Here is a 26,023-nt window from a genome sequence, read left to right as displayed (position 1 = left end):
CTTAAGGCTGAGAGATCCCATCAGTATCCTTCCAGCTCATTCCAAGGAAGGTAATAATCTTATCAATGCTTTAGGTTTTCTTTGTTAATGCTCACTTAGCTTCCCAGGACCCCATAGCTAATAGCAAGTTAATTTACTACTTTAGACTTCACTTTACTCATCTATAAAATGAGGAAGACTTGTTAGATGGTCTCTAACATATATTCCACCCTATGATTCTTTATAAACATTCCATTGTAAGCTCTGGGAGGACAGACTTATCTTATCTTATTATTGTTATTACTTTTTTACTTCCTAGCACTTAGCACTGTATCTAGGCCCTGTAGCACATAGTAGATGCTTAATAAATGTGTATTGCTTGCTTGTTTGAGCTATGAAATATAGAGTTTGGAGGAGGTAATGTATGAAGTCTTACAGCTTTACTAGTCCAAGATAAATATTTGTTAAGCACTTCTCTGTGAAAGGTGGATGACATTTCAGGCACCAAATAAAGATAAGAAATTAATTTAGTTCTCTTCTGGCAGGTACATCCAGCTCTAGATATTCCCAGACTCTGAGTATAGGCCCTGAGGATGGTGAGTTCTTTGAGTTCTAGAAAGAAACTGGAGAAACCATCAGTGAAAGAATGTTCTCATCTATTCTTTTGCCCTAACCACTAGATAACTTCCTGCAATGGGCGTGGTGAGGAGGAGAGGAGGAGGATCAGTGTGGTCAGAACAGTTACCTACACATTCTGCACTATCCCAGAGATGGGACTTTTTTTCTTTTACCCACTAAAATAAACTGAAAAGATTTTTTCAAAGGGTAAATCACATTTCTCAAGAGCTGAGAGGTTTGATGTCAGTCTTTCTGTTCTAAAGTTCCTGAACACGATGGTGCTTTCCTTATACACTTTATTTTCCCTAACCTACCTCATAGAGAACCAACCAAGAAAATTTAGGCAAAAAACACTTTAAAAACATTAGAAGGCTATATAAATATAACTCAACATTATTAATGCTATTATTGGTTAATTAAGAGATAATTACTAATGCTAATAATAGTAAATGATAATTGTGAATAACAAAGTGGATGACCACCCAAAGAGAACTCTGTCCCAAGGCAGCCAGCTGCAATGGAATTATAGCTACAAGATCTAGTATCAGAAGACCCCGCTTCTAACTACTAATTACTAGCTCTATGAACTTAAGCAAATCTCTTAAATTCTCTGGACCTCAGTTTCCTCAAATGTAAAATGAAAGGGTTTTGGACTAAGGATTAAGGAGACGGCTTCTAAATGAGTCCAGATATCTTTTTCAGTCTTCAAGTGTGAAACTTCCTTTCATTTATCCCCTGATGTTCTTTGGTCTTGCTTCCTTCCCTTCCTGAATACTCTTCTTACAACTTCTCTGTAAAATCCACTGACCTTCCACTAAGGGCCCCTCAAACCCACAAATTTCTTGGCTACATCCTGAGTCACTGAGGCCTCACTTCCCCTTGACCATACAGTGCTTCTTCATGTGTGCTGAAAACTGCAATCTTCTACAAAGACATCAATATCTGCTAAAGGAGGGAGTGGTTCTGATTACTTATCTTTTGATTCAGAAGGGTCTTTTTAGTTTTCTCATTTTGAGAAATCACCTGCCCACCAGAATTTAAAGGAGAAGTAATTTTCATTTTACCTTGTCTACATCAATAGAATCATCATGAAAAAGCTGTAAGGTGCCTTAGACAATCTGATCTTAATTTGGTTTCTCTTTTCTTTTGTTCTTCAGTCTAATTAATGAGGTTTGGGGTCTCTGGATTCCGATGGCAGAGAAAGCCCGAAGTACTGATAAAATTATTCCCTAAGGCAAGCAGGGAAGGACACTGCTGAGGATCAGATCAGCCTTATAGTCCCATTCTCTGTGGAGGTCATGGGTAGCCCTACTTTACTATATCCAATAGAAAGTTATAATGTTAAACCCCTTAGGTTAAATTTCCCCTATAATTCTGTCTATATCCCCCACCATTGGATTAGCCTGCTAAGGAGAAGTATCTTCACCTCCTCCCTCCACCATTTCTCAGGGCATCCTTCTCATTCTTACAGTTAAAACTCTTTTAGTTTTAAAACTAAACTCCTCTATGTATTTTGTCTGCCAGTAAATGGCATACTTCCATCTCATGGAAGTTAATCCTAGTTAATTGTGAATTGCATTAAGGAATTTACCTTTCATTTTTAAAAAACTTTTTTTTTTAATTTTAAATTAAATAAATGTTTTATTTTTAAAACCTTTAAACCTTTTCCTTGCTAACTATATGTTCTCCCAAATTTATTTCATATTTACTATTCCTAGGATCTATTGTATCACTTCATTTTGTCTGTAACCTCATCATAAATAAATTTACTTTTCAGCAAAGAGAAAGGATATTGTGAATTTGCCACATGACTGAACCCCAATATTTGGTGCAAATTGCTCTCCTCAATCTCATCATTTGGTGTGCTATAGCTCAAATTAATCATATATAATGTTATATTAAATATCTAATAGATCACTGGACCTAATGTCAGGAGACTGGGGTTCAAGCATTTACTCATTTCAAGAGCTGTATGAACTTGGGCAAATGACTTAACCACTGTGAGATTTACTTTGTTCTTCTCCCCTATCAAATGGGGACTATAATCCATGTATATAATTCTAGGTGACTCTGAGGAAAGTGCTTTTGTCAAATTCTAGAATTCAATTTTATATTAATTAGTATCACTCAAACTAGCTTCCATACTGTTTCCCAACTTTTTGTTCCACTTAGCATCACCTCATCTTTGCCCCAGCTGTGCCACATGCCTGAAATTAATTCCTTCCTCACTTCTGTTTATTAGAATTTTTAACTTTCTTTCAGGCTCAAGTGCCACCTCCTACATGAAGCCTTTCTCTGCCCTCCCCCCTGTTATTTTTTTTATTTGAAATTTATTTTACTTGAAAAAAACAGAGTAACAACAACAACAACAACAAATCAGAAAAGGAATACAAAACAAAATAGAGCAAAACAAAAGAGAACTTTGTTATGTGCCCAGCAGAACACCAGGAAGGAGTCAAAGATTCAAAATATATAACAAATAGTCCCTAAATTGTCCTGCTTGATTTCTCTAAATTGTCCTGCATCAGTTTCTCTAAATGGTCCTGACTCAGTTTTCCTAAATTGTTCTCAGTTCCTTAAATTGTTCTGCCTCAATCCCCCCTTTCCTGTTCATGAGGACTGTGGAGATCTGGCCACTCTGGAATTCTAAAAGTCATAAAATGTAAATGTATAATCTCAGAGAAGGGGAGATCTTCTGGTTCAGACATTCTGGCTCCTAAATCCTCCTAATTTATCAGAATTTATGGTCCTCACCCCCCATACTATCAGAAATGGATTGCTTGGAAATTCCCACTCTCAGTGTTCAGACTCCACCCCTAGACTTTGTCTCCCTGATTGCTCAAAGCCATAACTCATTGGAATCTCATATTCAATGCTGATGCTGATGCTGATGCTGAATGCTTTAAGACATTAACCCTGGGACCAAAATGGATCCTTTGGTCCCAGAAAATCTCTCCCTCTCAGAAATCTAAATAAAATACTAAAAACCCTCTAACCTCCATCTTGCTTCAGTTTCTCTGGCATTACATAAGCACCTCTAATCAAGGGCTGGGGTAATGATGCTTCAAGCTTCCCTTCAGCTCTCCCCTCTGACCAGGAACCCCAAACCAAGAGCTCCACCCTCCAGCAGTATCCTTATCTGGCTGCTTATGTACTCAGTGCTGGTTCCTTCTTGTCTAGGACTACCTCTCAACTGCACAGCTGGACCTGGTGTTCCCAATCAAAGTTCCTCCAGTCTTCCACAAGCAGTCTAGGAGGTGAAAGTGTCTGTGGTTCCTTCTGAGATCCAGGCACACTTAGCTAGCCTTAGGGGTCCTGCTTGATGTTTCTGCAGAGCTAGCCTGGAGGTGTTTGCACTTCAGATTATTCTTGTACCCCTGTTTTGCCCCACGTCTTATTGATTTTTCATCAGTCTATGTTCACTCTAAGCACAAATTTGTTCTATTTGTGGGAGAGATTGGAAGAACTTGAAATTTACCAACCTACTCTGGCCATCTTCCCAGAATCCTCCCTCAAGAAGCTTTTCTTGAGTTATCAATACTTTCACTCCCTTCTCAATTGTATTTGTTTATCTGTATTACTTTAGTAGAATGCTTTTAGGATAAAGACATTTTTTTTAAAAATTGTGTCTTTGCATTCCCCTTGTTTAACATGAATTGAATACACTAGTACTTTTTTTGATTGAATAAATGAATCCTTAAGATCCCTGATGTCTCAAAAAACCTCAGCAAAAACATGAATGGCTAGGTCCAAACCTCAAAACCAAACAAGTGGTCCAAGAATTCCTTTTTTCCCAAGTTCGGTAGATCCATTTTCATTTCTGACTAATTGGAAGTAAGTTTTCAGAAACTGACAATATGAGTATATAACATCTTTAAGGATCAAGCAATCAGGAAATAGAGCTGACAATAATTAGAGATGACAATAATCAGAGATCATCTAAATTAACTTTCTCATTTGTAAGAAGAACCTGAGGCCCAACATACATTGTTTAGTTACTTGCCTAAGGCAAAACATCCCCTAAGTATCTAAACTGGGACTATAATTTAGGCCTTCTAATTTTTAGTTCCATATTCTCACTACACATAGAGACAGAACTGGGTGAGGAGGAAGGGGAAAGAAGCCTGAGCACAATAAATCTTATCTAATATATTCTCTATGAAATCAATAGGGCTGCTCACAATTGATTTTTTTCCCCTGAAGCAATTGGGATTAAGTGACTTGCCCAGGGTCACACAGCCAGAAAGTGCTAAATGTCTGAGTCCACATTTGAACTCAGGTTTTTCTGACTTCAGGGCTGGTGCTCTATCCAGTGTACCACCTGGCTGCTCCTCAACAGGACTTTTTATGGGTAAAAAAATAATGGCAAGTCAATAGTTATCAATGTATCCTGTATTGCCTTTTTCTGTATCACAAGGTCTGTGATATTTTCCACTTTTTGCATATCTTCTCCTCTCTATGATACCTTATTATTTTTTTAATAATAGCTTTTTATTTTCAAATAGTTTTCAACATTTACCCTTGCAAAACCTTGTGTTGTAATTTTTTTTTCTCTCCCTTTCCCCCATGCCCCTCCCCTAGACAACAAGTAATCCAAAACAGGTTAAACATGTGCAATCTTATGATACCTTTTAAAATGATTTCTTTAATGTTTCTAAAATGACATAACCTTCAGCATGGATGTCTTTTTTATGTTTAGTCTAGCTGTTCTTCACAACTTTGTCTATCAAAATGTTCTTTCTACTGTATGTGAAGCACAACAGAGTTTTGGATGTTAGAGTCCAAATTTGGTGGTTCCTAGGTAGTTGATGATAAAAATAGATTGCTACAGAAATGTTGAAAAATTTTTCCATTTTACGTCAATTTGTTTTCCTCTTGTCAGTTTCATTTGCAAATAATCTTGGTATGATGTGGCCATTTGGTTTCCCACCAAGTTTTCTGTAGACTTATTTTCACTTCCACTGTTTCCTTTGTATTGTCTTCCACAATGTTTTAGAAATGCAGTTGTAAAATTAAGTATAAAACCAAGTATTGGCACCCACCACTTTCTGCTGCCAGAGTCTGTTGAGTAAGGTAAGCTTTGGGATCCAAAGTCTTTTCCTTGTGGAAACCATTTCTTAGTGGTTAAACTGCTGCAGGAAATGGTGGTGATCAAGATCAATTACTTTCCCTTTCAATTTCTTTCTTTTCAGCATCGATATCTCATTTGGATGTCAATATAAAGCTATTCATAGTATTTTCTTCTCATCTTTAGCTGTTTCTTTGATTAGATTTTAACCCTGACATTTTCTATAAGTGAATGAATGCATCTATACAGCTGATACTTATGATTATCACATCATTAACTAGTTCTTTAATATTAAAATAATTAATTTTATTTTTTGTTCAGTTCTTACCTGTAGAGGGCCAGGAGGTAAGACTCTATTCCAGGTTTTGAGTCTTACAGTAACTTGGCTCACCAAAACTCCCTTATTGAAACAGCAGAGACTGCTTGTCAATATAATAAATTAATAATCTAGGGACTGAAGCAAAATGATGCTACTCTTTGGATTAAAAACTAAACCTTTGAATTTAGGACAGGAAAGAATGTCCACAAGGAGACTAAAGGTATTTAGGAAAAAGATACATGAGATAATGATATAATAAACTTTACTCTTATGTGTATCTCAACTATTTACATCTCTGTCTAAGCAACCAAGATCTGGGGCTTAAGGCATTTAATCATTTACATCATAGTAGAATTTTGTTAGGCTATAGATATTTTAAAAGAGTATACTTTAAATCAAACCTATGAGCATTTGAGGTATATATATTTGTGTCTCCAATCAATAAACTTCAAAGAGTCCATAACCAGGACTTCTCTGCCTGGCCCCAGTATGTCACATTCTTCATCACTACAGGAACTGGACTCCAACACTTACCAAATCCACGACCTTCTGACTCTCTTCTGGAGAAACATATCCATTATACATAACATGAAGATTCTGAATTACTTATAGAATTACCACCTCTTTGTGTGTCTCAAAAATGAATCTTATTTTATCATTTTTGCCTTTAACATCAAAATTATTACACATAAATATATTTATTTCATTCAGAATATTGCATCAATTTCTTTGTTCTTTGCTTTGCTTTGCTTTCTCATGTTCTGCAATCGATGTTGACATGTTATCTTAATTTTATGGATATAGAGCAAGAAAAGTCATCCAGTCCAATCCTGTCATTTTAGAAAGGAAGGAAATGAGACCAGAGAAGTTGCCTACAGTTTCATTAAAAATTAGTGGAAGAGCCTGCATTTGAAGTAGAAGCTTCTTACTCTAAATTCAGCCTACTTCTCCTCTGTCACAAAGCCTTTCTGTGGCTATCTTTTTACTCATTGGCCATCATGAACATTGTAATACAATTGTATCTCTTAACATGTTTTTATTGACTTTGAATAAAGAATAAAAATAATTAAGTCAATTCCTTTATCTCTCCAAGGAGAAATTGCAAACCATTCTTCCATTTAGATACCATTTTCTTCTAGTTTCACTTATTATGAAAATATCAAGATGGATGCAATTCAATTTCTTAAATCTTATGTCAATTTAAAAATTCATATTTTACTCTACCTGTAGTTAGATTAATGTTTACAGATGGTCTAAGAGCTATAATTTTTTATCATAGTCAGTCCCCTTTTCCACCACTCCATCACTGTTACTGTGAAATCAGAAAGGAGTTTGAGTATCATTTTAAAGTTTTTCTTTAATTATGAGGCTTCCATGGCCAAAGGATCCATCACCTAGCGGCCAGAATACTGGAAATGAGCTCCTCTGTAATTACCTAAATGGGCTTTCCTACATACCCTGATTTTGGTTCAGGATCACATTTAAAGCCTTTTCAGCATGTTAAAACCTGCCAGTCTATCTGGCATCAGATCCAGAATCTAACATTGTGATACTTAAATGTGATGAAATAATTACTGTGCAATAAGAAAAAACCAGCCCCAACTTCTGAAATAAGAACTCTGTATTTGACCAAAAAAAAAAAAAAAATGCTGGGAAACTGAAAATACTAAGGCAGAAACAAGTATAAATCAACATTTTATATTGTATATGTATATAAGTAATTCTATTACTTGTGCTGTAACAAATGATAAAAACGCTAAATACAGAGAAGCATAGAAAGATGTACACAATTTGGTACAAAGCAAAGTAAGCAGATAACAATACAGTAATGTCAATAGAAAAAAATAACTGTTAAAAATTAAAAATGAATGTTGCAAAATTACAAAGTGCTAGCATAGATGAAAAGAAGAGCTACAAAAAGATATTTCACCTGTTTGCAGAGGCTGGAGGTCCAAGAATATGGTATATACACCACAAATATTTTCAGATTTCTTCCAAGAATTTATCAGTTTTACAGATTTTAAAGGATGTATTATTTTTTTAAAAATATATTATTTATTATGATGAATATTCCCTGGGAGGTGCAGGAAAGAGAGAAACAAGGGGAAATTTTGGTAACACTAAAAAAGAGAGAGAGAGAAAAGAAAAGAAAGGAAAGGAAAGGAAAACAATATATCTTTTACAAGAGAGCTGTGCAATCTTTCTTTAATTGAGTTCATTATTCACATGCAATATTTATTTAAGATATATGTACTGGTAGACCAGCTCCATGAATTGTTCACCAAGTAAAAAAATCATTGTCTAGGTAATTGCTATTCTTCATTCACTAGTATTTTGCTGCATAAATAATTAAATCAAATGATTTTGAGGGATTATGGCTTTCATTTAATAGACACCACAATATTCCAGAACTTGGTGCAATCAGCACAATTCAACTACAAATTTCAGGATTATCTAGAGGACCTCATCATCCATAGAAAGAATCTCTTCCACTTGGATTCTGCACAAAACATTCTCCATAACAATAGCAACTGCCATGTTTTAGTAAGGATCTTTCTCTTTTGTGCTTCACTGAGTTTAGAAGATCAAATGGTCACTGAGCAAAGTTATTTCTGTTGACTCCAAGAAGCACTACTTTCCTTAAAAACTCAGTTCACATGTCATCTTCTCCATGAAGTCTTTTCCAATGGCCCTAATCGCCAATTCTCATACCCTCCTCTTTCCTTCAAAAAAAAAAAAAAAATGCTCTTGCATTTCCATAAATAGCATTATATATATATATACACACATAGAATCCTATAGCATTAGTGTAGCAGTAGTGTAGCATCATAACTATCATGTCCAGTCCCTTCCTCATTTTTTATAGGTGAGAAAACTGGGCCCAGAGAAATTAGTGGCTTACTCAGGGTCACTCAGCTGACAAACTGGAAAAGCAGGATTTGGACACAGCTCTTCCTAAATATAGGTCCAGCATATATCCACTATGATATATTATTTTCTATTTTGTCTTTATCTTCCTGGTGTCTTAATAAATGGCACTTTATAAATGATTGTTACCTACTTGATTTGAAAAGGAAACCCCAAAACTCTGAAAAACCCTTAAAGGAGAAAACCTCCTTCTACTCTGCCTCAGTGAGGGGATTCCACCCTAAGCACAAACAGTTTCATCTTTGTTATCTGGGTGGGGACCGCTCAGTCTTGAAACCCATTGAATCCAATTCAAATTCTAACCCTAGCTGAAACCCAGCCAGGAGCCAATATGGCACTCTACCCACAAGCCCCCTTCAGCTTATAGCCAAAGCCCTCTATTATAAAAGAGCCATACTGGAGCCCTCTCTTTGCAGAGGTTCCAAACATGGCAGCCTTATGCCTGGCACCAAGGATCTCTGCCCACTGGAACATTGGTTCTAGTGCCCTCTTATCTCTACCTTCAACTTTACTAACTAGACTTTAACTTTATTTCCAAACCCCATAATAAGCCTCTTTTATCAATCTAGGTTTTCGGGTCTGTAAATTCCTTTACAGGGGACTCTTGCGCCACCACTAGACCTCATTTAACTCTGTATCCTTGTGCCAAATCCAAAGGGTTGCAGAGGAGCTCTATTTGACTCACTGTACCGCCACTAGATTTCAATTAAACCCTAATTTAATTTAGGTACTCCAATTCTAGACCTCATCAGATTCATTGTTGAATCATTTTTAATTGAATATACCCTTAATTTGCATATAGATTATTTGCATAAAGATTTTGTAGAAATGAAAATATGAGCAAATGGGTCAATAGGTATTGATATCCTCTTGAGTAGTAATGTCAAATTCATTCCAACTAGCCATATGGCTTCCCATACGCCCAAATGTGGCCCAAAACCAAATTAAAATGTAATTTTACAAAATGAATAAAAATATAATAAAACACAGATAATAATAATTTGTGGTTTTCTAATCTCCATTTTTTATTTGAATTTATATTACTGCTCTCAATCAATTCTTTTTGGTTAGTAATAACATCCTGTAATTTTTTTTCCCTAATAATTTTGTATTTTCTACTCTTTTAAATACACTAACACTCAATTCCTCAATGACCTCAAAACTGTTCTGCCTCTAGCACAAATTTCCTCTGCCTATATTTGGTCTGGTCCAATTGTTCTTCCCATTTTTGTTTACTTCAATGCTACTTCCACTTTCTCATATAACACATCAATGCCTAGATGAGGAAATGACACTAATTCAGGTTTTTATCACCTCCTACCCAGAATGTTGTAATGTCTTCCTTACTGTGTTCTCTACTTTTAGCCCCTACTCTCTCCAATCCATCCACCATACAGTGGTGCCAAAGCACTTTCTAACCATGTCACTCCCCTGATCATCAAATTTTAGCGATTCCCAAACAACAATAACAACAAAAACCAACCAATCTAAAAAAATAAAAAATACTCCGGTACAGTAGACAGATAGACTATATTGAGAACAAAAGAGAAGCTTTGACTATTGCTTATGAAAACACTTGAAAGAGAAACAGGGGAATCAAGGATATGGAGAATCTGGCACTTGAACTGGGAATAAGGAAAAGAAAAATTTGGACAGTTAAGAACAGAAGAGAGTATGTTCCAAAGCATGGGGACAAGAGAATATATGACATTGATGAAGTCCTGGGTCACTAGGTGGGGTTGGCAGAGAAAGCCTGAACTACTGATAAGATTGTTCCCTGAGACACTGATACATTGTTGGTGGAATTGTGAATACATCCAGCCATTCTGGAGAATGATTTGGAATATGCTCAAAAAGTTATCAAACTGTGCATACCCTTTGATCCAGCAGTGTTACTACTGAGCTTATATCCCAAAGATATCTTAAAGAAGGGAAAGGGACCTTTTATGTGCAAGAATGTTTGTGGCAGCCTCTTTGTAGTGGCCAGAAACTGGAAACTGAATGGATGCCCATCAATTGGAGAATGGTTGAACACATTGTGATATATGAATATTATGGAATATTATTGTTCTGTAAGAAATGACCAATAGGATGATTTCACAAAGGCCTGGAGAGACTTACATGAACTGCTGCTGAGTGAAATGAGCAGGACCAGGAGATCATTATATACTTCAACAACAATACTATTTGATAATCAATTCTGATGGACATGGCCCTCTCCAACAATGAGATGAACCAAATCAGCTTCAATAGAGCAGTGATGAACTGAACCAGGTACACTCAGTGAAAGAACTCTGGGAGATGACTATGCACCACTACATAGAATTCCCAATCCCCCTATTTTTTTTTTTTTCTGCCTGCATTTTTTATTTCCTTCACAGGCTAATTTTACACTGTTTCAAAGTCCGATTCTTTTTGTACAGCAAAATAACTGTTTGGACATATGTCCATATATTGTATTTAACTTATACTTTAACATATTTAACATGTATTGATCAACCTGCCATCTTGGCAGGGGGAGGGGGGAAGGGAAAAATTGGGAAAAAAAGGCTTGGCAATTGTCAGTGCTGTAAAATTACCCATGCATATATCTTGTAAATAAAAATCTATAATTAAAAAAAAAAAAAAGATTGTTCCCTGAGGCAAACAAGGATGGAAATTAGCTCAGCTTTACAGTTCTACCTCCTGTGGAGGTCTTAACCTCACCTTAAGTATCTAGTCAGAGAGCTAAGTTATGTCAAACCTCCAAGGTTCAATTTCCCCTGTAAATCTGCCTATGGCCCATAGGCCATCTTTGCTGAATCCCTTTTGGGTTAGCCCAACCAGTTTTCTGTCTCATGATGTCTTTTCTCTCATCCCCCTCCCACACCATGCCTAATGGTGTCTTTATCATTCTTATAGCTAACTAACTCTTTTAGGGTGTTACATCCCTTTTAAGATTTAGCCTGCCAGTCAATGGTATAGTCCCACTTTCTCCAAGTTTATTGTGAGTTCCACTGAGGAACTTATCTTTTTCCTTGTTAAAGGTTAGTCTCTGTCTTTTTGCCTCCTTTTCTATCTTTTGTCTCCCTCTTCCTCTCACTTTTCCTCTTTCTCTTCCTCTCCCTCTCACTCTTTCTCTATCTCTGTCTCTCTGTCTCTGTGTCTGTCTCTCTCCATCTCTGTCTCTTTCACTCTTAACTTTATTTTTCTTGAGAGTTGTTTTCTTAGGGGGGAGATCTATGTTTTCTTTCACAACATGACTTTTATGGAAATGTTTTGCATAACTTCATATGTGCTTTCTTAATAGGGGCTGAGAGTGGGGATAAGGAAGAAAATCTAGAACTCTTTTAAGTTTTAAAAAACTGTTTAAAAATGATATTAAATATAAATAGGGAAAAATAAAAATATTAAATAAATTTCAAAAGAAAAATGAGATACAGGAAGGAAGCAGAGTATAATTAAAAGGGCACTGCACTTAAGTTCAAATCCCAATTCTACCAATTAATCCTTGCACTTATTTAGGCAATTCACTTAACCTTTTAAAAGGACTCTCAATTTGGAGCTGAAAGGAACCTCAGAGACTACCCCATTCAACCTCTCCATTGTATAGAGGAGGAAACTGAAGCCCAGGAAAGTTAAACGTCTTGTTCAAAGTCACATAGGTAGAGGAAGCTTCAGAAGTAGGACAGCTGGGCCCTCTAATTGCAGGCAGGGTTCTTTCAGGTGACCAACCCTGTCCCAGTTTTCTCATCTGTAAAAATGATGATAATGGACTGGATAATCTTTTGAGGTTCCTTTAAGTTGTAAAACTATGATCTTATCATTCTAAGGGGTCATATTAAGCTTTTTTGTTTGTTTGCTTTTTCAGTCATTACCAATTCTTTGAGATCCCATTTAAAGTTTTTTGAAAAAGAACTGGAATAGTTTGTCATTTTTGTCCCCCCAGCTCATTTTATAGATAAGGAAACTGAGGCACACAGCTAATAAGTGTCTGAGGTCAAATTTGAACTTTGGTCTTCCTGAGTTTCCCTACTTGATGTATTATGGTGCCACCTAATGGCCTATTTCTGGTACTCTGTAGTTAATAGCTGCACATATCCAACCAATGCTTCATCCAGTTTTGTTGGCATACTGGACAATACAGGTTTACAACAACATTCCTAAGATATGGCAATGGGGTTTGCTCCTTAAAGCTGCTCTAAAGTTATGAGCATAGAACTCTCCTGCTACAAAAGCAGGAAACTGATTTCTGACAAAGTGACTGAGTCTAGAGTTTCATATGATAACAGCAAAAAGAGCGGACCTCCAAGGACTTGAGTTCAAATCTTACCTCTGATACTACTTGAGGTCAGGGAAGTTGCTTAACTTTCCTGGGCTTGTTTCCTTAATTGCTAACAAGGTAGGAGTGGGGTGTGGATAGAATGGCCTCAGAAGTCCCTTCCGGATCTAAAACTATTATACCAAGTATTTTTGTTTGGCAGAAAACAATAGCATTGAGTTAGGTCAAAAATTTAAACTTACTCATGATGCCCCATCTTTGTACATACATAAAAAATTACTGTAGAAAAAAAAATCAACATGCATGAAAAAATAATGATGAATGTTGGAGGGGCTGTGGGAAAAACTGAGACACTGATACATTGTTGGTGGAGTTATGAAAGATTCCAACCATTCTGTAGAACAATCTGGAATTATGCCCAAAAAGTTATCAAACTGTGCATACCTTTTGATCCAACAGCGCTACTACTGGGCTTATATCCCAAGGAAATACTAAAGAAGGGAAAGGGACCTGTATGTGCCAAAATGTTTGTGGCAGCCCTTTTTGTAGTGGCTAGAAACTGAAAATTGAAAAGATGCCCATCAATTGGAGAATTGTTGGTAAATTATGGTATATGAATGTAATGGAATATTATTGTTCTGTAAGAAATGACCAGCAGGATGAATACAGAGAGGCTTGGAGAGACTTACATGAACTGATGCTGAGTGAAATGAGCAGAACCAGGAGATCATTATACACTTCAACAACAATACTGTATGAGGATGTATCTATGGAAGTGGATATCTTTGACAAAAAGAAGATCTAATTCAGTTCCAATCGATCAAAGATGGACAGAAATAGCTATACCTAGAGAAAGAACACTGAAAATTTTTTGTTTTTCTTCTTAGGTTATTTTTACCTTCTGAATCCAATTCTTCCTGTGCAACAAGAAATTCGGTTCTGCACACATATATTGTATCTAGGATATACTATAAAATATTTAACATGTATGGGACTGCCTGATATCTAGGGGAGGGGGTAGAGGGAAGGAGGGGAAAATTTAGAACAGAAGTGAGTACAAGGGTGAATAAGAAATTAAAATTTCATATTAGAATTGTAAGCTCACTCAAATCTAACAGGCCTGAGCTTCTAAATTATGGGAATTTGACCATTCCATGAACTCTATATGTCCTTGACAATAGATACCAGGAACTAGCCATCCCTGGGAATGTCTATGCTTAGGGCTGGGTGGCTGCCTCCCCGAGCATATACAATTGATAAGGAAATATGTCAAGGTATAAACAATATGGAATGGGTCAAAACACCAGATGGTCACGTATTTTACACATGTATATGTGCCAGACTTCTTGGCTGAAAGCCCTCTTTATCTAAAGAGGGTATATAAGGTTGAGTGTCCTATACCTCCACTGAGTCTCATCCGTGGGGAGGACGCTTCGCCCGGAAAAATCTTTACACAATTCAAGTTGATTGAGGCTGAAACGGGACTCCCAGCCATTTGAGTTTTTGAGTTTCCCTTGAATTGATGATGTATTCTCTTCCTCTATCTGCTATAATTGTCATGTTGCCAATTGTTCTTATTTCTATTTGTTTTATGTAAATCTAAATTGTCTGTACCTTGTCTTGTTTGATTAAAACTTTTTATTTTCATTTTTTTAATTGAGCTTGAGAGCGTCATTTATAGGAGCGAATCCAAACTTTTCTTTAAAATCACAATACAAAGGGATAATGTTGTAAAAAATTACCCATGCATATATACTGTCAAAAAAAAAAGTTGTAATTATAAAATTAATTTTTAAAAAAGAAAAAAATCAAAACATTGTATTTCTGGTCTCTAGCTTTAAATTTTTAGTTGTAATTATGTGGAATCATAGATTTCCATGATCAGCATCTCAGGTGATTTAAAAGAAAAGTCCCACAATTTCCTAAGCAACAGGTTGAAGAAAAAGAAACTCTCAGTTCCATGTTTCTAGAGGAACATTCTTAGAAACTTAATAGGTTTTCCTATTATTGGGACTAGGAAGGGGTGATATACTCACACTTAAAATTTTCACTTCAAGAATCTTTTTTATTCGTTTATTTAAATCTAGTTTCAGATGGTCTAGGTTTTTTTCCCAATTGGCTGGAAACAAAAATTCTAAAGCCAAAGTATTTGCATTGTCTTTCCCCTCAAACTGACCTCTCTTGAGAACTTCCTTTTTTCTATCCTGGATACCAGTGTCTGACTACCTACATCAGTGTCATACTAGATTCCTCATTCCTGCTCTCTCCAAGTCAGTTGTCAAAACTTATTTACACCTCCACAAAATCTCTCAAATCTGATACCTTCTCTCTACTCATAGTTACCATCCTAATTCTGGCCCTGATTTTCTCTTTGCTCAATAATTGCCATAGTTTCCTATACATACCTCAAGTTTCTTGCCTTGTGATTCTATCTTCCACATAGCTGCCAAAGTAATTTTCCAAAAACACAGGTCATTCTCCTACTCAAAAAAGTCCTTTGTTCACTCATTGCCCATAAACTTGTCCACTTAGTATATACAGAAATCTGTCACAATATGTCCCCCAAACTACCTTTCTAATCTTATTACATATTATTCACCTTCACATACACTATGGTTAAGGAAATCTGGTCTTTCTGTTTCTCATACATGGCACTCTTTTTTAAATTTCTGCTTTTGCACTGACTATCCCCTCTGCTTGGGATTTACTCCATCTCCTCTCAACATTGAAATACCTTGCTTCCATCCCAACTCAGCTGGGGTACTACTTTCTATATTACATGAAGCTTTTCCTAATTTACCCTCCCTCTTCACTCCCATTCAATAAATCAACAACTATTCATTCAGTATTTACCATATGCCAGGCATATACTAAATGAAGGAGATCCAAGAAAGATAAAAATAGTCCCTACCCCTCAAGGAGCTGACATTCTGATTGGGGAGGAGATAACATGCAAAAATATTGTACATAAAATATATATATAGTGAAAATGAAAGTAATGAGATAGATTTAGCAGCTGGAGATGTGAAAAAGCTACTTTGCAGATAGAAAGATTTGAGCTGAGTATCAAAGGAATCCAGGAAATGGAAATGAAATGGAGAGTTTTCCAGAACTTTAGCATAACCAAGAAAAGATGAGAGTCATGAAATAGAATATCCAGTGTAAGCAACAAGAAGCCTATTGTCATCTATCTGGAGGGAAATAAAGTATAAGAAGACTGGAAAGCTTATCAAGGAACAGATTAAGAAGGGTACAGATTGAGAAGGGTATCTACACACACACACACACACACACACACACACACACACACACACACACACATATAGTAAATTATACATAAAAAAGCAACTTTAAAACCCCTCACAATTTGTCCCTTTAGGAATTTTCCCCTATAAATGGAGATCATTAATTTTTCTTCAAATTAATAGTTTTAGAACATTGCCTGGGCATACTGTGAATTTAAGTGATCTGCCAATTTAAGCAATCAATCAGTATATGGCAGTGACAGACCTTGAGTTCCAAGATTCCCGAATTGGAAACAAAGTCTCTATTCCCTATATCATATTAATTTTAAATAATTTAGTGATGGAGGAGAGGAATAAAAATTTCACCCAATTTGAGCCAGACATTCCATTACTAAGCACATATCTCTAAGGAGGCCAAAGACAGAAAGATCTAATAGATAACAAAATGTTAACAAGATAATGATGCCATACATTTTATTTAAATGGAGTTCAAACCTGTTTCTTCAACTCTATTTTATTTCAAACATTTGCAAACCTTAAAGTTCTATTTAAAAACGATCACCACTACCACCACCACCATCATCATCATCACCCACGTTCCAGGTAAATGAAGAAAATGCACTAGCAGCTAGGACTGGGAAAGTCCTCCTTCAGAAGTTGGAACTTGACTTGAGTTTTTTTTTTTTTTTATTTTATAATTATAACTTTTTTTTGACAGTACATATGCATAGGTAATTTTTTACATTATCCCTTATACTCCCTTTTGTTCCGAGTTTTTCCCCTCCTTTCCTCCACCTCCTCCCCTAGATGGCAGGCATTCCCATATATATTAAATATCTTATAGTATATCCTAGGTACAATATATATGTGCAGAACCGAATTTTGTTGTTGTTGTTGTTGCAAATGAAGAATTGGATTCGGAAGGTAAAAATAATCTGGGGAGAAAAACAAAACATGCTAACAGTTTACACTCATTTCCCAGTGTTCCTTCTCTGGATGTAGCTGATTCTGTCCATCATTGATCAATTGGAATTGGATTAGCTCTTCTCTATGTTGAAGATATCCACTTCCATCAAAATACATCCTCATGTATTATTGTTGTTGAAGTGTATAATGATCTCCTATTGACTGAGTTCTTAAAGGAAGCCAGAGAAATTAAGAGGCAGAAGTAAGATGAGAGAACATTCTCAAAGACATATGGTCAAGACTTCCAAGTCATGTAAGCAAGAAGAAGGAGTAGATGCTGTTTTGACTTCCATAAGCCCTCAAAACAGAAATCATGTACCAAAGATAAAGCAATTTCAAGTATCTCTAAGGTTTAGGACACTTAGAATCCAAAAGAAAGTTTTAAAAACAAAACAAAATATGAACTGACACATATTGACCCTGAGCTCATTTAGTACTCTTCTACCTCCCACACTGCTTGTTCTTGACCACAATAAATTACTGTCTTCTCTTTTCTGTCTATACCCTTTTGTGGAAAGAGCTCATTAGCTCCCATGGATTCAATTCTCATTTATATTCAGATTGATGTAATATAGCTTCTAGGGTAGACAGCAATGATTTTGAAGCCCTCTGACCTAAGAATGCTCTTGTTTTAACAATACCGTTTGTCTATAATTATAGAGGAACATAATGGTATTTCTTCCCTTGAATTTTAGGGAAGATGTATAGTAATTCTAAGGCCCTCTGACCCAAGAGTGCTATTGTTTTGACAATCTGTCTGTTTATGTTTGTCCTCTGGCCTAGGAGTATAATGACATTTCTTTCCTTAGATTTTAGGGAAGATATATTAGTGATCTTGAGGCCCTCTGACCTAAAAATGCCATATTATTCTAACAATCTGTCAATGATTTCAAAGTCTTCTGGTCTTAGAATAGGCCTACAAATATTTTTGATTGTCAGATGGATAATCTGTTGGTCAGTGATAATCAAATTCCTAAGACAATAGTGAATATTCAAATCTACTTGTAAGCCATACAATTAGCAAATAAGTAACATGAAGCTCTGATCCAACTCTGTATAAATCTATCTCCTTTCTCTGGATTCCTTGGCTAATGTCTTCTGGAACTTAGTCTACTACAATTGGTGTTACAATTACAATAAAACTTTGCCCCTTGACTAGGAAATGGGTTCAAACCTAGAAATTCTTTTGAGACACCTTGAGACACTAGTCTGTGACCCCAAACTTTTGGGGTCTCCTTCTCAACCTCAACATTATAACTCTCATATATGTAGTTATCTACAGATACAGACATAAACATAAACTCAACTGTATTCTCTCTCCTGGCAACCCATCCCTCATCAACAACTGAGAGATGTATATTTCCCCCCTTGATGTCTTATAGGCATCTCTACTTCTGCAAGTCCTAAAAAGAACTCACTTATTTTCTTACTAAGTTAAGGATTCTCCCATTCTTCTAGTCACCTAAGACTATAACCTCACAGTCACCCCTATCTTATCCCATCCTTCATCCCCTACCTCCTCCATTGCCAAATTGGTTCTACCACCAGGTCATCTCTCCCATATATCCTCTTTTTCTCCAACTACAGGGCCATCCTCTTAGCTCAGATTCTCATTGCCTCTTAATTGGTCTTCCTGAAACTTTTCTCACTATTCTAATACATTAAGGAATTTTTCTAAGGCACAGCAAAAACCTAGCTATTCCCTGGCTCAAAAAACCCTTCAGTAGCCCCCTGTTATCTCTAGGAAAAAGTACAGATCCTTAAAGCAGTCACTTAAAGTCATTCACAACTCAGTCTACTTTTGCAAGGTTATCAAACATTATTCCCCTTTTTTCCTATTTCAAACAAACTGGTTGAGTTGCTCTTGCTCCTGCACTATATTCCATATAGTATCTCTGTGCCTTTAAAAAGGTTGCCCCAAGCCTGGAATTTTTCCTTCCTTTAAATCTGCCTTCTCCCTTAGGTTTATCCTTGCTACTCATTGTCTGGAGCAAGTATGAAGTAAGGATATGGTGAAGAACTTACAGCAATGTTAAATTCCTTTTCTGTATTCTATCTTCTCTAGGTCTCTGTGACCTGCATAGGTATGTTCAATGTTTAGGCTACTAATTGCTTAGTTTTTTTGATGACATTTATGTCTGTCCAGGCTATTGATGTTTAGGCTACTAATTGTTTAGTTTTTGAGATATATGATGACATTCAATTAACTGGTGGAGAAGGGGGGGGCACCTATCTCTTAATGTTCCCCAAACTCATGATGTAATCCTTTTGCAATTAATCCTATAAAAACTGTATATCTTCCCTTAGTCCTTTAGCCCTTCTACTGTGAGCTTTCTTTCTTTCCCTCCTCACAGTGGAATTGCTCATTCTCATGAGAATTTGTTAAGTAAACAACTTTTCTGCTTTTTTACTTTGAGAGGTCTCTGAGAAGTCATTTTTGGATAGGATTTTCCATCCCTCACACTCATGCATGTTGAAATTACTTTATACTTTATATATATTTTCTATACGTTCTTTCCTCCAAGAACTGGAAGTATTTTTTTTTAAATTGTTATATCCCCAATGCCTGAAACATAGTAGGTGCTTAATTAATAGTTACTGATGACCTTGGGATCAGAGGTTTATATCAGAATACCATACTTGAGCTGAGTTTTCTTTTGACTTCCATTCACCTACCCCCCTCCCAATTACTTTACTCTCTTGTGACAATTTTCTGACTACTCCATCCTTAACTAATTTCCTTTTTCTTCTTATCTCCAACCACCCTCCACTACATACACATATACACAATCTCTTTCACACAACTTAGCATTTAATTAATTAATTAGCAATTAATAATAACTTGGCTTCCTTTCCCAGCCAAGTTACAGCCTCAGTGTATGTTAGAGCTAAAAGAGAAAATATAAAGATCCTAGTCCAACCTTCTCATTTCACAAATGATGTGCCCCTGGATGACTGATTGATAGCACAACTGGAGCAGGAACTCAAATTTTCAACTTTCAAGTAGAAGCTTTTCTACTCTTGTTCTTCCTATGTTCTCACAGTGCCTAATTCAGTGGGTTACAGACCATAGACATATAATAAATATTTTAGTCTATTGGTTAAAGTGGATAAAAAGGCCATAACTGTAATGCCAGAGAAATTGAGGCAAGACAGAGACTGGTTTTTAATCTTTTAATATGGAGCCAACTGGATGGAACTCATGTCCAAATCATTCTGGCCCATAAGTGAGGCAGGGAACTTGTACTGAGTTTTAGCTATCTAGGATTTGCAAACAGAATACATAACCTAAGTATACAATCTTATAAGGGAAACAAAGGCAGATAAAGGGGGTGAGGATACTGAGTGGGTGGACTAGTCACAATTCCAGGAAAGGATCATAACCTAATCCTGACTGGATAAGGGCCAAGATAAGAAGGGGGGGGGGGGCAGGAGACATCGAGGCTAGGGACAATAGTCAAACGGAGAGGGTATATCCCAGCAAGGTTCCTGGATTTTATGACATGATGATATATAAAGGTGATCAGAGCTCCAAGGTTTTTTATGACTCAGTTCTCCCAGTCCTAATGGCAAAGCTGAGAGAGAGGGGGAGCAGGGGGAGGGAACGAGGAATGGCCATAATAATTTTATTCAGGGTCTAACAATTCAGTGCATAACATAATTATTTCCTGAGTAGCATTTTATATTCTGGGGATTTTCTGAACAAGACTTGTGTGTAATTTACCTTTGTAGTACTTCTAGGGATTTTTCTTTCTTATATTCTCTCTAATCTTTAATGCCTTCCAAGAAGATAACTGAACACTTCCCAATTCCAATTCTACTTTGGTTTTTCTACTTATTAATATAAATTATATAGAAACAAAAATTTCATCAGAAGTCTTTTTTCTCTTTATAGTTCTCATCATTACTAGAGATTCTGCTGTTAGAAAACTTCAGAAGTTCTTAACCTGGGATCCATGAACATGTTTGATTTTATTTTTTAAAAATAGGTAACTATAGTTTATTATAATTGATTTCCTTTCAGATCCTATTTATTTTTGTTTTACAACTTCAAAGACAATGTTCTATAGTCCTTAGAATCAGATTGCCAAAGGGATCCATGACACGCAAAAGTTGAGAGCCCCTACCCTAACTCATCTATTTGCTGATGCCAAAGGAAGATGAGAATCTAACTTATACTTGAACCTGTAAACTATAATAACTACAGGTGAGTATGGATGTGTGTGGAGGGAAAAGATGGAGTGAGAGGATGGATTGAATTCTGACATTCTCTGCAAGAAGATCTGATAAATTCACACTAAGATATTAGAGTCTTATTAATATTTTGCCTTTTTCTGAAGTATTTGTATTTTTTAAAAAGAGTATCAGGAGAGAAGAATGTTTAACATAGTTAATAAACTCTAAATGGTAATATTTCAGGCATGAGGATAAGAGATATTTGGGATGGGGGCCTGTGGACAATCTTTACATTACACCTAAGAGGCAGCTTTCTTTTTTAAATATGTCTGGCCAGACCTGAGTAAACTCACTGAATTTCTATAAGTCCTTAGGTAGGGATGGAGCATAGCTAAGTATTTTTGTAAATTCCCATCAAAACTCAGATTGATCTCTCCTCCTACCTCTCCCTCAATTTGTTTTAGTAAGAAGGCTCAAATGAGTCAAATAGTTTCAATGGAACTTTCAAATACTTTTGAATAAAATAGCTCTTACTTTTCAATTAAGAAAGAGAGAGAAGAGAAAAAGAAAGGAAAGGAGACAGTGACAGAGACAAAGACACACAAAGAGAGACAGAAAATATTTAGCCAACTGTAGCCAATGGCCAGAAACCTCTAAATTTCCAAATTTTAAATTATTCTTTCACAGATAATCAATAAACATTTATTAAATCATTACTATGTGCTAGGCATAAAGGCAAGTGCTGAGAATACAAAGAAAGGCAAAAGGTGCTTTCCTGTTCTCATGGAGCTCCTACTCTAATGGAAGAGATAATTTTTTTCCATACACACACACACACACACACACACACACACACACACACACACACATGCACACACAAGTATAGGTATACCCTTATATATTACATATACACATAATATATAGATGCCTACATACACACATATAATTGGAGATAATCTCAGAAGGAAAGAACTAGCAGAAGGGAGGGAGAAATAATTAAGAAAGATTTGAAGATTTTAGCTGAAACTTTAAAGAAATTAGGAGGTAAAGATAAGGATGAATATTACAGGCATGGGAGACAGCCTGAAAAAATGCTTGAAGGGAAGAAATAGTGTCTTGTTTGAGGAATGGCACAGAGACTTGTGTCACCAGATTATAAAATAAAGGTATAAAAAAATACTGAGAACTAAGTGTGGATCACAACATACTATTTTTACTTTTTTTTTGTTGTTGTTTGCTTGCATGTTTTTGCTTTCTCAAGAATAATCTTATCTTAGTTTAATTTTAATGGCCAGTTATAATGAGTAACCATAGTTAGATGAAATGTCTAACATATCTTACCTTTAACCAATCTTGGAGCTGATGAGTAAATTCCTAAATAGCCCTTGTTTTTCTTTCTCACTTCTGCCTTTAAAAGTATCTATTGTTCTTCCACATCTTCACTAACTGCCTTTTGGAACTTAAGACAGCCAGTTAATGATGTAATACTAAAATCTTTGCCTTGATTTGGAGATGATCTAAGCCTACAAATTCTGTTGAGACACCTTATGATATAAGTCTGGAACCCTAATATTTTGGGGGTTCAGCTTCTATGCCTCAACCATAGTCTAGTGAGTGGAGGGGGGGTGACATGATCAGACTTGTGCTCTAGGAAATTCACTTTAGTAGCTGAATGGTGGATGGATTGGAATGAGAAGAGACCTAAGACAAGTCAACCCATCAGCCATGCTATTGCAATAATCCATATGTGAGATGATGAAGGTCTGTTCCACAGGAGTCAATGTCAAGGAAAGAAGGGAATATATTCCAGGGATGTTGCAGAGGGAATTAGAGAAGCCTTGGCAACAACTTGGATATGAGGAGTGAGAAATAGTGAGGATTCAAGGATGACTCCTAGATTGGGAATCTAGGTGGTATAGGAATGGAGGAGGATTTAGTCATCCAGATGAGTTCTGTTTGGACATACAGGATTGAGTTTAAGATGTCCATCTGGTTTGAGATGTCTGAAAGATAGTTACAGATTAGAAATCAACAGAGAGATTGGGGCAGTATTGGTAGATTTATAAATTATCAACATAAATTCTAATAGGCTTGTGATAGAAAGTGCCATCTGCATCCAGAGAGAGAATTATGGAGATTGAATGTGTATCAAAGCATAGTATTTTTACCTTTTGTTATTATTTGTTTGCTTGTTTTTTCTTTCTTTTCTTTTGGTTTTTCTCTTTTGATCTGATTTTTCTTGTGTAATATGACAAATATGGAAATTTGTTCAGAAGAATTGCTATATCAGATTGCTTTTATCTAGGGGAAGGGGCAGAAGGGAGGGAGAAAAATTTGAAACACAAGGTTTTGCAAAAATTTTGAAAATTATTTTTGTATGTATTTGGAAAAATAAAATAGTATTTCAAAAAGAGAATCATCAGTATAGAGGTGGTAATTAAATCTATGGGAGTTGATGAGATCACTGAGTGATAGTATAGAGGAAGAGGAGAAGAAAGGGAGACATGATCTGAACTGTCACTTTGGCAGGTGGAAAAGTTTCATTTTAGACTCTGGATTTTTTAGTTTTAATCTCTGAAGATTAAAAATAAAAGCAGAAAAGGGATTTCTCAAGGCATTAGTCAGATGACTAATTCAGATGCCCACAGCACAAGAGAATAAAAGAATATAATCAGAACCGAAAGGAAGAATACCTTCATCTGTAAACCTAATGGGTGTGGCTTGACCTCAGTGGGCATGTGAATATCTGGGAATGTCTCTCTTTTTTCCCCTCCTATTCTTTCTTCCACTTTTCAATTCCCTCTTTCCCTCAGTCCGTTTCCCCCCCTTATCTAAAAAGGATCATGAAATTTAGAGCTGAGAGGGACCTTAGCAATCATCTAGTACAATCCTCTCATTTTACAAATGAAGAAATTGAGTCCCAAAAAGGTCAGATGGCTTGCCTAACATCACAAAGTAAGTAGTAGAGTCAGGATCTGAATTCAGGTTCTCTTAATTTAAAACCATCATCCTGTTCACTTGCCCTATGCTTCTTGGATTTGAACTCAGATTCTCTGGCTCAAAATACTTAGCACCCTATTTACCACTCCAAACTGTTTTACATTAGTTGTTCTTAACCTTAAAAGCTAGCTGAATGAAACATAATTAATTTATTTTATTAAAGTAGCTAAATGTAATTGCTCTGGGAACATTTTGTGCCCTTCAAATTGACTGAATCTTTCCTTTCAGTGGCTCAGTGGCCTTTGGAAGGCTCTCTCTGAATTAGATGTATTGATCAATCAACAAGCAAGAACCTACTGTGTGCTAGGTATCATTGGTACATGTCAGGGATTCATCTACAGAAGTGAGGCAATCCCAGCCCTCAACTCCCTGGGGAAGAGGTAGTAGTGGCCACAGAAAAAAGAAACTGAGACAGAGGATCCTTCTATTATTTCCCCTTCCAACAATCTTTGTGACAAACAGCTCCACAACCTTCACTTTCAGCACAGGCTCAGCTCTAAGCACATCATTCTGACCATCTGGTCACAATAATAATAATAATTATTTGTTACATTAATTATCAGCAATTATATTATGACATTTTACTAATTAACAATTCCTCATTATGTTATATTATACTAATTATCTATATTTATTGATTTTATTTATTTATTATTATATTTATCTTATATTTATATAGCCCTTTGAGCTTTGCAAAGTACTCTGCATCTTATCTTATTGGATTATAGGACTTTAGAGTTGGAATGAAATTTAGGATTCCTATAGTCCAATATTTTCATTTGACAGGTAAAGAAACTAAAATCCAAATAGTTTAAGTTCTTTGGCAGCAATTTGAAACCAATAGCATACATGGCTTTTGCAGGAAAAAGAATTCTAGATCAGAGGCTCTGAGTTCTAATCTCATTTCTGCCAGGTACTAGCTTTTGTCCATGGAAAAGCCACTTAATCTCTTTGGGTCTGTTTCCTCATCTGTAAATGGGGACTAAATGACCATGAAGATCTCTTACAATTCCCTGTCTATGAGAAAATTCAGTCTTGTTTTAAGTTTAGATAATTTATGGATACCTTAAAAAAAATAACTAAACTCTCTCACTCACCCTATGATGGGTTGATCCTTGTATTTTCTCCAAACCGGGAGGCTTCTTCACCTGGTGTCTGGTGCCTTGCAGTTGCTTTCTCCGTAGTTAGGCAAGGATGCTACACTGAAGTCTCTCTTAAAGTAGTAATTCCTCAATCTGTACTGTTCCTCTTTTTAATCTGTGAATTTCCCCACCCTTTTAGAGACACTAACTCTTTCCTCCCCAGTTAAAATTGTGTAATTTTTAGCCTGCTTGGAAGATTCTTGATGACCCAACCAAAAATACAAGCAACCAACCCAAAGACCTGGCTTTTTAGTCTTGATTTCATAATCAAGTCTGGGGAATTTGTTGAAGATAACCAAGGGGTCATGAATAGAGTCCAGG

General features: G+C 36.1%; 1 protein-coding gene across 1 annotated transcript in view; it reads right to left on the bottom strand.

Moving 5' to 3' along the window:
* CD86 (CD86 molecule) overlaps positions 1–25,784 on the bottom strand; it is an 80,652-nt gene extending 54,868 nt beyond the window's left edge. The window contains exon 1 of the mRNA XM_074301373.1: positions 25,658–25,784. The gene's annotated coding sequence lies outside the window, so the exon portion shown is untranslated. The remainder of the gene's footprint in view (positions 1–25,657) is intronic.
* Positions 25,785–26,023: the final 239 nt, after the last annotated feature.

This window comes from Sminthopsis crassicaudata, chromosome 3 (assembly GCF_048593235.1).
Source record: "Sminthopsis crassicaudata isolate SCR6 chromosome 3, ASM4859323v1, whole genome shotgun sequence".
NCBI lineage: Eukaryota > Metazoa > Chordata > Mammalia > Dasyuromorphia > Dasyuridae > Sminthopsis > Sminthopsis crassicaudata.
This window is presented reverse-complemented; position numbering and strand designations above follow the sequence as displayed.